Here is an 11,125-nt window from a genome sequence, read left to right on the forward strand (position 1 = left end):
AAAAGTGTACCAGAAGTGACAGATACAGCAAATGAACAGCAATCCAGCAAACGGTAATCAGCCAGTAATCAGCTTGGTGCATCTGGGAAGAAAAAAAAAGGACACACTATGATTCTCTCAAAATGATTTCAATTATTTTTGTTTCCTTTAAACAAGCTTAATACATTTTTATTTAAATTGTCTGTTTGTCTTCTGATTTGTCTGGTAACCAAAAGAAGGAACATGTAGATTCACAACAATGGACATTCTTTTCCAGAGGTATCACTGCAAGGTAAACGCCTAAAATGCCAATTTGTATTATAAAATAAAACCAACAATATTTGTATTAACTGGAGGTGTTTTCAGCCTGCTGTGATATGGGTAATGAGGGTCTTTCTCTCATCCTCCAGGGAATTAAATATATGTGTTTAAAAAAAAAAAAAAAAAAAAAGGTATATTCTCATTGTGTGAGATTATTAAAGTACTTGAGATAGTTCACCCAAAAATGAAAATTCTGTCATCATTTACTCACCATCATGTCTTTTCAAACCATGCATTAAAATGAGATATTTTTGAAGAATGTTGGCAACCAAAAAATGCATAAAGGTTTGGAACAACATGAGGGTGAGTAAATTATTTGGGAGAATTTTCTTGTTTGATGTCACTCTGTAAAGAAAGACTACACGCCTGTGCACATTCGCATTCACACACGCATACCTATAGACTAAACACATAATGCATGCCTTTACCGTTTTCACAGATTCACATTTCAGTAGTTTAGACCGAGATGATTTTAGTTGGAAACTGAGTCGTGTAAACGGCCCCTTACTAAGCATAATATTAAAAACCCCAGGGCATAGGGATGATTTTTCTTTTGATTGGAATTTGCCCACTGTCATGCAGATTTTAGCTCAAACCCTAATTAAACTGACCTGAACCAGCTAATCAAGATCCTCAGGATAACCAGAAACAGTTTGGAGCTACACTCTGCAGGACACTGGCCCTCCACTTACACAGCAGCTGTTTGTAGGCTGCATGTAGTTTCTGGAGCATGCACTTGCATTATATTGGCTTACAATAATCGATAATTTTTCAAAAAATCTCTGTGGAAAGAAAGTCAGATATACATCTGGGATGGCACGAGGGAGAAAAAAAGAGATAACTTTTTTTGTTTTATATACTGCAGTGGATACTTACTACTGAATGATGGGCTTTTTTCTCTGTTGGTGCCTGTTCTGCTCCGTAAACATTGTTCCAATGCATGAACTAAAATATATATATATAAAAAAAAGTTAAAAAGTGTGTTAATTATTACCTGTGTGTTAACAGACTATTGATCTGGGTGACATAGGACCATTTATTAATGTGTTCCTTAAGTGTTATATAAATCTGGAGAACCCTTACTAACATCAACCATAGTTTTGCTACCAAATGGTAATAATAAAGTATTGTAATCAATCCACCATAAAAACATGGTTTCTAAACTTTTACTATAATAAAAACCATGGTTAATTTAGCAAAGGACCCTGGGACATGTCCTAAAAAGAACAGCTCATCCAAGTCATACAGGTTTGAAAATACTTTCATTTTGAAAGGACATTTATGTTTGGGTCAGCTAGGCCTGTGAACTCAAGAAGATAGGTAAATATTGTCTGAAGGGTTTGAACCAGTGTGCCTTTGAGCAGAGATTACATGTCCTGTCTCTATTTCACGTGTATTTTAATATAACAATACTCACTGCATCTGAAGATCATGTGGCTGTATCATATTTATTCCCAATATTCCTGGATCATGAGGGAAACACACACATACACAGCAATATTAGCTAACGTTATTTGTATTTACTTACTAACAGAGGCATTTGCGAAAGCTTGCAAAATTTTACTCACCAACTCCAAAATTATTTATGTTTAAAATATACATATTATACTTATTATGATGACTGATCGGTAACGTTAGGCCTATATCCCGCGATCAACATGATTCAAAAGCCTAGTTTGCATATTCTTCTAGAGTCAAATAGTCTGGTTCGAGTTCCTCTCTGTCTAAAGAGACAATGTTCTCAGTCATTGTAAAGCTCCTATGCAGAGTTTTTTTCTTTTCAAAAACTATAAGTTAGCTGACAATATTTACACATGCTAGCAACACATAACATTAGCCTAATACATTGAAACATGTACTAATATCGATATTGCTCTAATCGCGTTTAGATTCTCAATTTAACACACTATATTTTGATGTAGCAGAATTGTTTTTATAAAATAAAAAGACAAGTTATTTACCTTCCGCAGATTGCAATATGTCCGTAATCACGTTGTTAATGCGTTGTCCATATTCCTTGTTTGTTCTTCATTAACATCCCGCAACTCGCTCAAAATAAAAATGTAGCAGTCCGATGTAAAAAATCCATGTTTTAAACAATATAAAAGCCACAGAACCGAATAGGCTAGTACTGAAGAGCCAGAGCAGCAGCACACACACCCACTCGCTCGTCGCTCCAACAGACGGATATTCAATTCAAACTTGACCAGTAAAAGGCGCGCATAGTTGTCATTGGCCAGATTCCTGGATGACAGTCAGAATAACCAATCATGTTCAAAACAACTCGGAGAGACAGCCAATAGTGTGGTAACATTGCAATTACAAGAAAAGATGACATTTTTTAAAAGAAAAAATAGGAAAAAATATACACTTGATATTTATTTAGTTGTATTTGTAGGCTGGCTGTTATATTTATTCAATTGGTTAAATGGTGTTTTCATTGCAGTGCATGATTAAAAATTAAACTTACAATAACTTATATATAACACCACTGCTCTGCTAAACAGCAGTTTAACAGAGCAAACAGATTATATATAAAACAGAACAAACACTGCATATGTATTCATATAAAATTCTGTATGTAGACATATATGAAAAACTAATGGATTGGTATACTCTGCTGACATTAGTTGCATCCATGTGAGCCATAATGACCCTTTTGCACTTTAACAAATTATTGACCTTCCTTTCCTTTAGAAACACTCTTATGCCTAATAATGTCTTGCTTTTCACCTTGTGTGGCACTGTTACCATACACAACCTGTTGGTTTAGGGTTAATCCTCTGTCCAACGCAACACTTGCTAACATTGGCATAATTCTATACAAGTTACAACATATACCCCGGGTTTCACTAGCAAGGCTTAAGCCTGTAGTCCCAGACTAAAATGCACGTTTGAGCTGTTTTACCTGAAAGCAACTTGCACTGACTTATCTTAAAATATGTCAGTGCCATTGTTTTGTCTCAAGATGCACACCAGTAATGTGAAACCGGGGCTGGGTTAGAAATTAAGGGTTAAGGTTAACCCTAACAGTAACCCTAACCCTTGTCTACAGACTTTTATTTAACAGCATGGATACTCCGTTTAGCGTTGATACAGGACTAAGAACTTCTCACTGAGACAGTCAGTAATGTAATTTTGCAAAGAGTGTTTGTATGGACTGTCCCATAAGCTAGAGCTATTGGTGGATTCAAGTCATGTCATAAAGATCGTATTTACGAGTTGAACGCACATGAACGCCAAGACAAAGATGAAAATATGAGTAGGAAGCTCAGAATTTTCTTTAACCCTGATCTTGAAGTGAGAAACATTGAGGAATACCACAATACGTCAGGCTTTTCTATTTACAATGAAGTAAGCTAATGCCTGCACAAAATATGAGCATTATAATATAACAATATAATATGTAATGGCTTCATAAATTAATTTAAAACATAAAAAAATATATAAAACCTAATGAATACAAACTTCCCAGGAGGACCTAAACCCACCACATGTTCCATCATGAACCCTATTGGCCTGCTGTCTGACCAGCAAGCTCAATTTAACAATGATTGTGCAGTTTGCTTGCATTAAATTTGTATCCAGAATTACAGAGTTAAAATGTAAAAATACACTTAAATGTAATAACATTTACTTTAAAATGACAAGGAAATATGTTAGATTGTTAGTATGGATATAAACCTTTAATATAATGAGCTACATATTTAATGACATAATTTTATTGTAAATTTACACAACTTTGTATGTAATTTAAAAAAAACAGAAAAATACTGTTTAAATAATACAGTAATTGTCCTGTGAAAAAAAAAAAAGAATTACTGTAATTTGTCATTAATGATATAGTCCTTAAATTAACAGTCAATTAATTAATTTACATAATGTTATTGTAACTTTACAGAATTTTGAATATAATTTAAAATAACAGAAAAATACTGTATAAATAATACAGTAATTGTCCTGTGAAAAAAAATAAGAATTACTGTAATTTGTCATTAATGATATAATCCTTAAATTAACAGTCAATTAATTAATTTACAGATATTGTTTGTAATTTTACAGAGTTTTGAATATAATTTAAAATAACAGAAAAATACTGTATAAATAATACAGTAATTGTCCTGTGAAAAAAATAAGAATCACTGTAATTTGTAATTAATGATATAATCCTTAAATTAACAGTCAATTAATTAATTTACAGATATTGTTTGTAATTTTACAGAGTTTTGAATATAATTTAAAATAACAGAAAAATACTCTAAAAAAATTAGAGTTATTCTCTGTAAAATTAGGATTTTTTTTTACAGTGTACATAAACAATCAAGTCACACATCAGTTGTGGTAAACTAAAGCTCAAGCATGTTTGCTTGACGTGCAAGAACCAATGAGGTTCATTCTCGCGTGTTACGCAGGATGTTTGAGCTTCCGCAAGAGGTTTGTTCTCGCACGCCAACATGCGTTATTGGCTTGGAAAATTTGTTTCCATCACAATTGCTCTCCACACAAAATGCTTCACTACTGTCTCATTACCTCTAGGAATAAATCCTTATTTTTGCACAAATGGTTTGAAAAAAATATAGGCCTATACTCTGTCATGGATTTGTTTGATGAAAATGGAAACATTTTATCTTATGAAGACTTTTGTTTTTCTACAGTTTCCCCAGTCCATTTAAAGAGTTGTAAAAGCTTTGAAACATTGAAAAATCAACTTTCGGAAGTAATGAAAGGAAACTTCCTGTGCTAGTTGATGGTATTTTCTAATTCATGTAATAATACAAATATTAGATTAATGTTTCAGTCCAATTATAAAATCTCTCCTAGAGGGATTTTTGTTGTTGTTGGAATTCACAGATTGCTGTTATTCATTGGAAAGAGGCATGGTTAAATAAAGGGCTAATCTAATAGACAGGGCTCAGATTAAGCCATGATTAGGCCTTAGTTCAGAGGACATATAAGTACCTTTTATAAAAATCAAAAATTTACTGTGTGGCAGTGACATATTTTAAGATATGTCAGTGCAAGTTGCTTTCAGTTAAAATGGCTCAAACATGCATTTTAGTCTGGGACTAGCTTAAGCCATGTCTGTAAAACTAGGGGTATATACACACACACACAAGCAAAATGTTTGAATATGTTGTGAATGGTAATATTACATCCATAAAGAAATATTTGCAAAATGCATACCTAAATGTAATTTATTCTTAAAAGAGATTGTATCCTTCATAATGTTTGTGGCTATATAATATCTATCATTTGAATCATTCTTTCTTGACTGAATGTTGAAGCCTGCTATAAGACTCAGTTGGTTCAATAAAAAAAAGTAGATTGTTAATTCCAACCCGATCTCACGGCAGTTCGTACGAATTTTATGAGGTGGCTAATTCGTACGAATTCATACCACCTCACTTGTACGTTTCCGATTTTTGCTAAATCGTATATATTTTATGAGTTGCCCAATTCGTTATGAATTCGTACGAATGACCTACCCCTGACCCCGCCCCTAAACCTAACCATCACGTCACGTGGGTTTAAACAAATGTAAGAATTCGTACGAATTAGCCACCTTTTAATCGTTAGATCGGCTGAGCTTCTGTTTATTTTCGTTGATCAATGTTTATATATGTGGATAAAAGCATAATTTAATCTGGTCATTATATAAGCGATCGTGTCTTTTCAGAAAAAAATGTGGGCTAAACCGCTCAAATTCTATGCATTAGTTTTCACGATCTCTTTATTTTTTTTAAGTGTCAAAGTGGTTGTAGCGTGGCTGTCGGTGGGACAGAAAGCTGGCAGGTTTCTTTAAAAATATTTTAATTTGTGTTTCGAAGATGAACGAAAGTCTTACGGGTTTGGAACGACGTGAAGGTGAGGAATTGATGACTTTTCATTTTTGGTTGAACCTAGCCTTGGCCCACTACAAGCTGATTTATTGACGTCTTCAAACACATGAGCGATTACATGAAAACAGGACTAATTTCGTTAAGTTGTAATGTATATTTCAACATAACGTTACCTTTTGGTGTTATTTTCGTGCTGTAGTAAAGATGAGATGAGAGGTTCACGTGCGTTGATTCTTGCTGCAGCTTCTGAGGCGCTACAGATCCGTCACGCGCAAAGAGCGCCAAAACGATCGTTTGAATTTCATTATAAAAGCGACATAATTTTAAAGTTAAAACTTTGATTCAAATTTAAAGTAACAACTTTTTGCAATTGGCATGCGCGCTACAAAGGAAAAATCAGTAGCACAGACTAAAATATTTTCGATTTAAGATATCATTAGTGCTACCGGTTTAATATTGTCAGTCGTCCATAAGCGCTAATTAAACGTCTGATTCGGTCACACTGATTTCGGTCCTCCAAAACCATTTCTCCCCGAAACCGAAAATAGCTGTTTCAATGATTCAGTGGTTAACAGCTCAAATTGCTTCACAGAAATGAAATGAAACGAGGGTGAGTAAATTATGAAGTTCTGAATTAGAATATTTGGGTGAACTGTCCCTTTAAGGAATCTCTGTTCCTAGAGCTCTACGAGGTAAATTAACATATAATATTTGGCCAACTTATGTAGCCTACTACATAATATGGTGGTCTTCACCATCATATTCACTGTGAAAAGACTGATAAATTCCTACCTACTATTACTCTGACTATGATCATGATATGATCATCTGCAGTTTAAACTGTTGCACAGACTCACACTATAGCCTGTATGTTCTGTTGGTAACATGTTGGAGGATTGGGCTTTGGTCGCCCTAGAAACTAGAAGTAGATCAGTATGTTGAGTGTCAGGCCAGATTGATGGTGTGTAAAGAAATGCTTGTGGGGGGAATGAATCATGTGATGCTAAGTATGTTATTCAGTATGCCATTGCTTTCTCACACCTCATTGGTTGCAAAATTAAGGCAGAGCAGGAAACACAGCCATAATGACATGCTTATGTGCGCTCATGCTTAATATGAAAGAACAGTGGTAAAGCTTTCACATCATGATACTGCTTAACGAAAAAATTGTCATCTCTCTAACGTAGCTTATGTATTTTAGAGAACAGTCAATCATATAATTATCATATTCGGAATATCGTATTAGAAATATAGTGAAATATCAGCTACTTCGGGTGTGTCTAAGACAAAAACACTTTCAGTCAGGGTAAAAAGTGAATGCCTTTGTATGTGTGAAGATTAGGTAGTCTTGCATCAAAGAGGTGGAAGAATTTTTTTCTTTTAAAAAAGAAAAGCTGAAATCAAATCTAATGCATACATAACCATTTTTGTGTCTTGTCTCGTATTTTTGTGCAAAAATGTGTCATTCAACGTTCATTTTGCACTTGAGTTGAGTTTTCTCTCTTCTCTCGAGTGAGCAGATTAGAGTTGCTAATCAGACCAATTTGATCCCCTGCTTTGATCAGATTACCATTTCTGTATGAGCTTCCCTTCCTGCCTTAAACAAAGAGCTCATCAGCAGCAATACTCAGTGGGATCACAACATTTTAAAGCATCGTTTAAATTTCCTGTTTTATTTCTGAAAACAGAAGGAAAGTCTTGCTAATGAGCACCTGTTTCATAATGGGAGAGCATGCAGGCAATGAACGCTTACACAGGCCACATTAGATATCCTTGAGATCTTGTTTATTCCTGTTGATTATGGCACGGCATGAATTTAGTTAGATTAGGGCGTACTGACAAAGAATGCAGGTGATAAAACCAGACTATTAAATGATTGATTGATCTAAAACGTATCACTTGGATTTATTGCCAGTCTAAAAAAGTAAGAAATATAATAATATATCAGTATAATTTAAAAATATATATTAAAAACAATATGTATATATATATAAACATTTATATTAGTCATTTATTTATAATTAATGTAAAATAATAAATTGATTATTAAATAATGTTATATCAATTATTTATAAAATCAGTTGATTTTTATAAATGACTATTATTTATGTGCTATGATATATTGTAAATCATTTAGACATTTGCATGTTCTTAAATTTGAATGAGCTCATATAACAGTAGCAGGCACAAACAATGTCTATATGCCTTGTTTCTTGCTTTGTCCTCTTTTTTGGGGTACAGTAACTGACATCCAAACAGTGGCAGGTTGTTAAAAAAAACAGCAATTAGTGGCACCATATGGCAGAAAACGGCAAGTCTGCTTTGAAGCCCTCCCAGGCTAAACATCTTTCCATATGCTGAGGAATTTTGCTATTTATTATCTCTCGTTATCCAGACAGAAACGCCTCTTCTCTGAATATGTCCTATATTTGAGTGTTTTTCAATGGTCATCGATGTAGGCGTCATAAGACCACATCTCCACCTACAGTCTAGTAGGTTGGGAATGTTCCTCAAATGAGCCACACAAATGCATGGGGAATGTGTCTCGCTATCCTGCACCTGCTTTTTTCTCTTTGTTTGATGTGTGCACTGATGGGGAAGTTAGTTTGGAACTGTTTTTTTTTGTCAAACTACAAGTTACTGATAAATTAAAAGTAGTTAAACTACAGTCAAGGGCCCTTAAAAGATGTAGGCTAGTTAGCATATTGGACTAATTTTATAACTGGAAAATCCACAAGCTGTCACGCTTCTGATAAATGTAGTCAAATGCAGATGTTTCAAAAATCAAAGTTCAGTCTTATTCTCTCTAGAGGTGGTACTGTAATTATTTCCTTGTTTGCATGTTTGTGTGTATGTGAATCTGTGTGAGTATTTTTAAATGCAAAGGTAGTCAGGTGTGCATATTATTTAAAGGAAAGGTTTACACAAAAAAACCTTTACACCTCCCTCCCTCCCTCCTTCCTTCCTTCCTTCCTTCCTTCCTTCCTCCTTCCTTCCCTCCTTCCTTCCTTTCTTTCTTTCTTTCTTTCTTTCTTTCTTTCTTTCTTTCTTTCTTTCTTTCTTCCTTCCTTCCTTCCTTCCTTCCTTCCTTCCTTCCTTCCTTCCTTCCTTCCCTCCCTACTTCCTTCCTTCCTTCCTTCCCTCCCTCATTCCTTCCTTCCTTACTTCTATCCATCCTTCACTCCTTCCTTCCTTCCTTCCTTTCGTTCTTCCTTCCTTCCTTCCTTCCTTCCCTCCCCCCTCCCTCCTTACTTCCTTCCTTCCCTCCCTCATTCCTTCCTTCCTTACTTCTATCCATCCTTCACTCCTTCCCTCCCTCCCTCCCTCCCTCCCTCCCTCCCTCCCTCCTCGTTCCTTCCTTCCTTCCTTCCTTCCTTCCTTCCTTCCTTCCTTCCTTCCTTCCTTCCTTCCTTCCTTCCTTCCTTCCTTCCTTCCTTCCTTCCTTCCTTCCCTACCTCACTCCCTCCTTCCTTCCACCCTTCCTTCCCTCCTTCCCTCCCCCTCCCCCCTCCCTCCTTACTTCCTTCCCCCTCCCCCCTCCCTCCTTACTTCCTTCCTTCCCTCCCTCATTTCTTCCTTCCTTACTTCTATCCATCCTTCACTTCTTCCTTCCCTCCCTCCCTCCTCGTTCCTTCCTTCCTTCCTTCCTTCCTTCCTTCCTTCCTTCCTTCCTTCCTTCCTTCCTTCCCTACCTCACTCCCTCCTTCCTTCCACCCTTCCTTCCCTCCTTCCCTCCCCCCTCCCTCCTTACTTCCTTCCTTCCCTCCCTCATTCCTTCCTTCCTTACTTCTATCCATCCTTCACTCCTTCCTTCCCTCCCTCCCTCCCTCCTTCCTTCCTTCCTTCCTTCCTTCCTTCCTTCCTTCCTTCCTTCCTTCCTTCCTTCCTTCCTTCCTTCCTTCCTTCCTTCCTTCCTTCCTTCCTTCCCTGCCTCCCTCCCCTTCTTCCTTCCTTCCCTCCTTCCCTGCCTCCCTCCCCTTCTTCCTTCCTTCCTTCCAGTTTACAAAACTGGTCTAAATTATTTGGATTTATTTGCTTTTTGATAAACACACTGACTCAATAGCTGCGTTTACATGGACCCTAATAATCAGTTTCTAATCGGACTAGTAGCACAGTCGGAAAAAAAAGTCACCACGTAACCACCACGTCAAATGGAATTTCATTCGGAATGTAATAAGTGGTTTAAACCTTTTCTAATCCATTCGATAGAGCATGTAAACACTTAATCTGATTAAAAAACAAAACTGTGCAATGACGTAGAAATTGCATTATGACGTACTCATCGTCTATGAAGTGGACGAGGCATTGGACTCTCGTCCACAAAAAGCTAGTTTTGGGCGCTGGAAGGGCCATTTTTACTGTTCACTTCAGTTTGTTTGTTACACAAAGTTATTGTATGACTTAAGGAGACTCAAAATACACTATATAAGTTATATGAAGTGCTTATTAGTTTTTATTTTAGTGCTTTTAAATCTCGAAAGCTTCACATCTCCATTCATTGTAAGTGAGTGGAAAACAGCGACTAGCACATTCTTCAAAATTTCTCCTTTTGTGTTCCACAGAAGAAAATAAAATATGGAATAACATGAGTGTGTGTAAATGACAATATTATGTTTTTAAAATATGGCATTCTCCACATGCACAGAGAAAGACATAAAGAGGCACATGGAAGTCATCCTGTCCAGCCAGCTCTCTCTCTATTTAAGGCCACTTACAGCAATACTGGCACAATGCCACACAGAAATAGAGCAGGACTGAGAGAGGGAGAGAAATGGGTCAGTTCTGGCACTCTGCCACAATAGCTGTGTAATGATGTGCCAGATATGGCAGAGAACGGCCCATTCTCTACTGACCAACACGAGTACAGACGGTCACCTTGAACGCTTTGGAGCTGTGAGCTCCTGTGGATGCGGTCCTCCTCCATCAGTGTCTCCCTCATCTCTCGCTCTCTCCATTCCTCCACACAGACTCAGCATTCTGTTTCA

Source organism: Rutilus rutilus (genome assembly GCF_951802725.1).
Source record: "Rutilus rutilus genome assembly, chromosome: 15".
Classification (NCBI taxonomy): Eukaryota; Metazoa; Chordata; class Actinopteri; order Cypriniformes; family Leuciscidae; genus Rutilus; species Rutilus rutilus.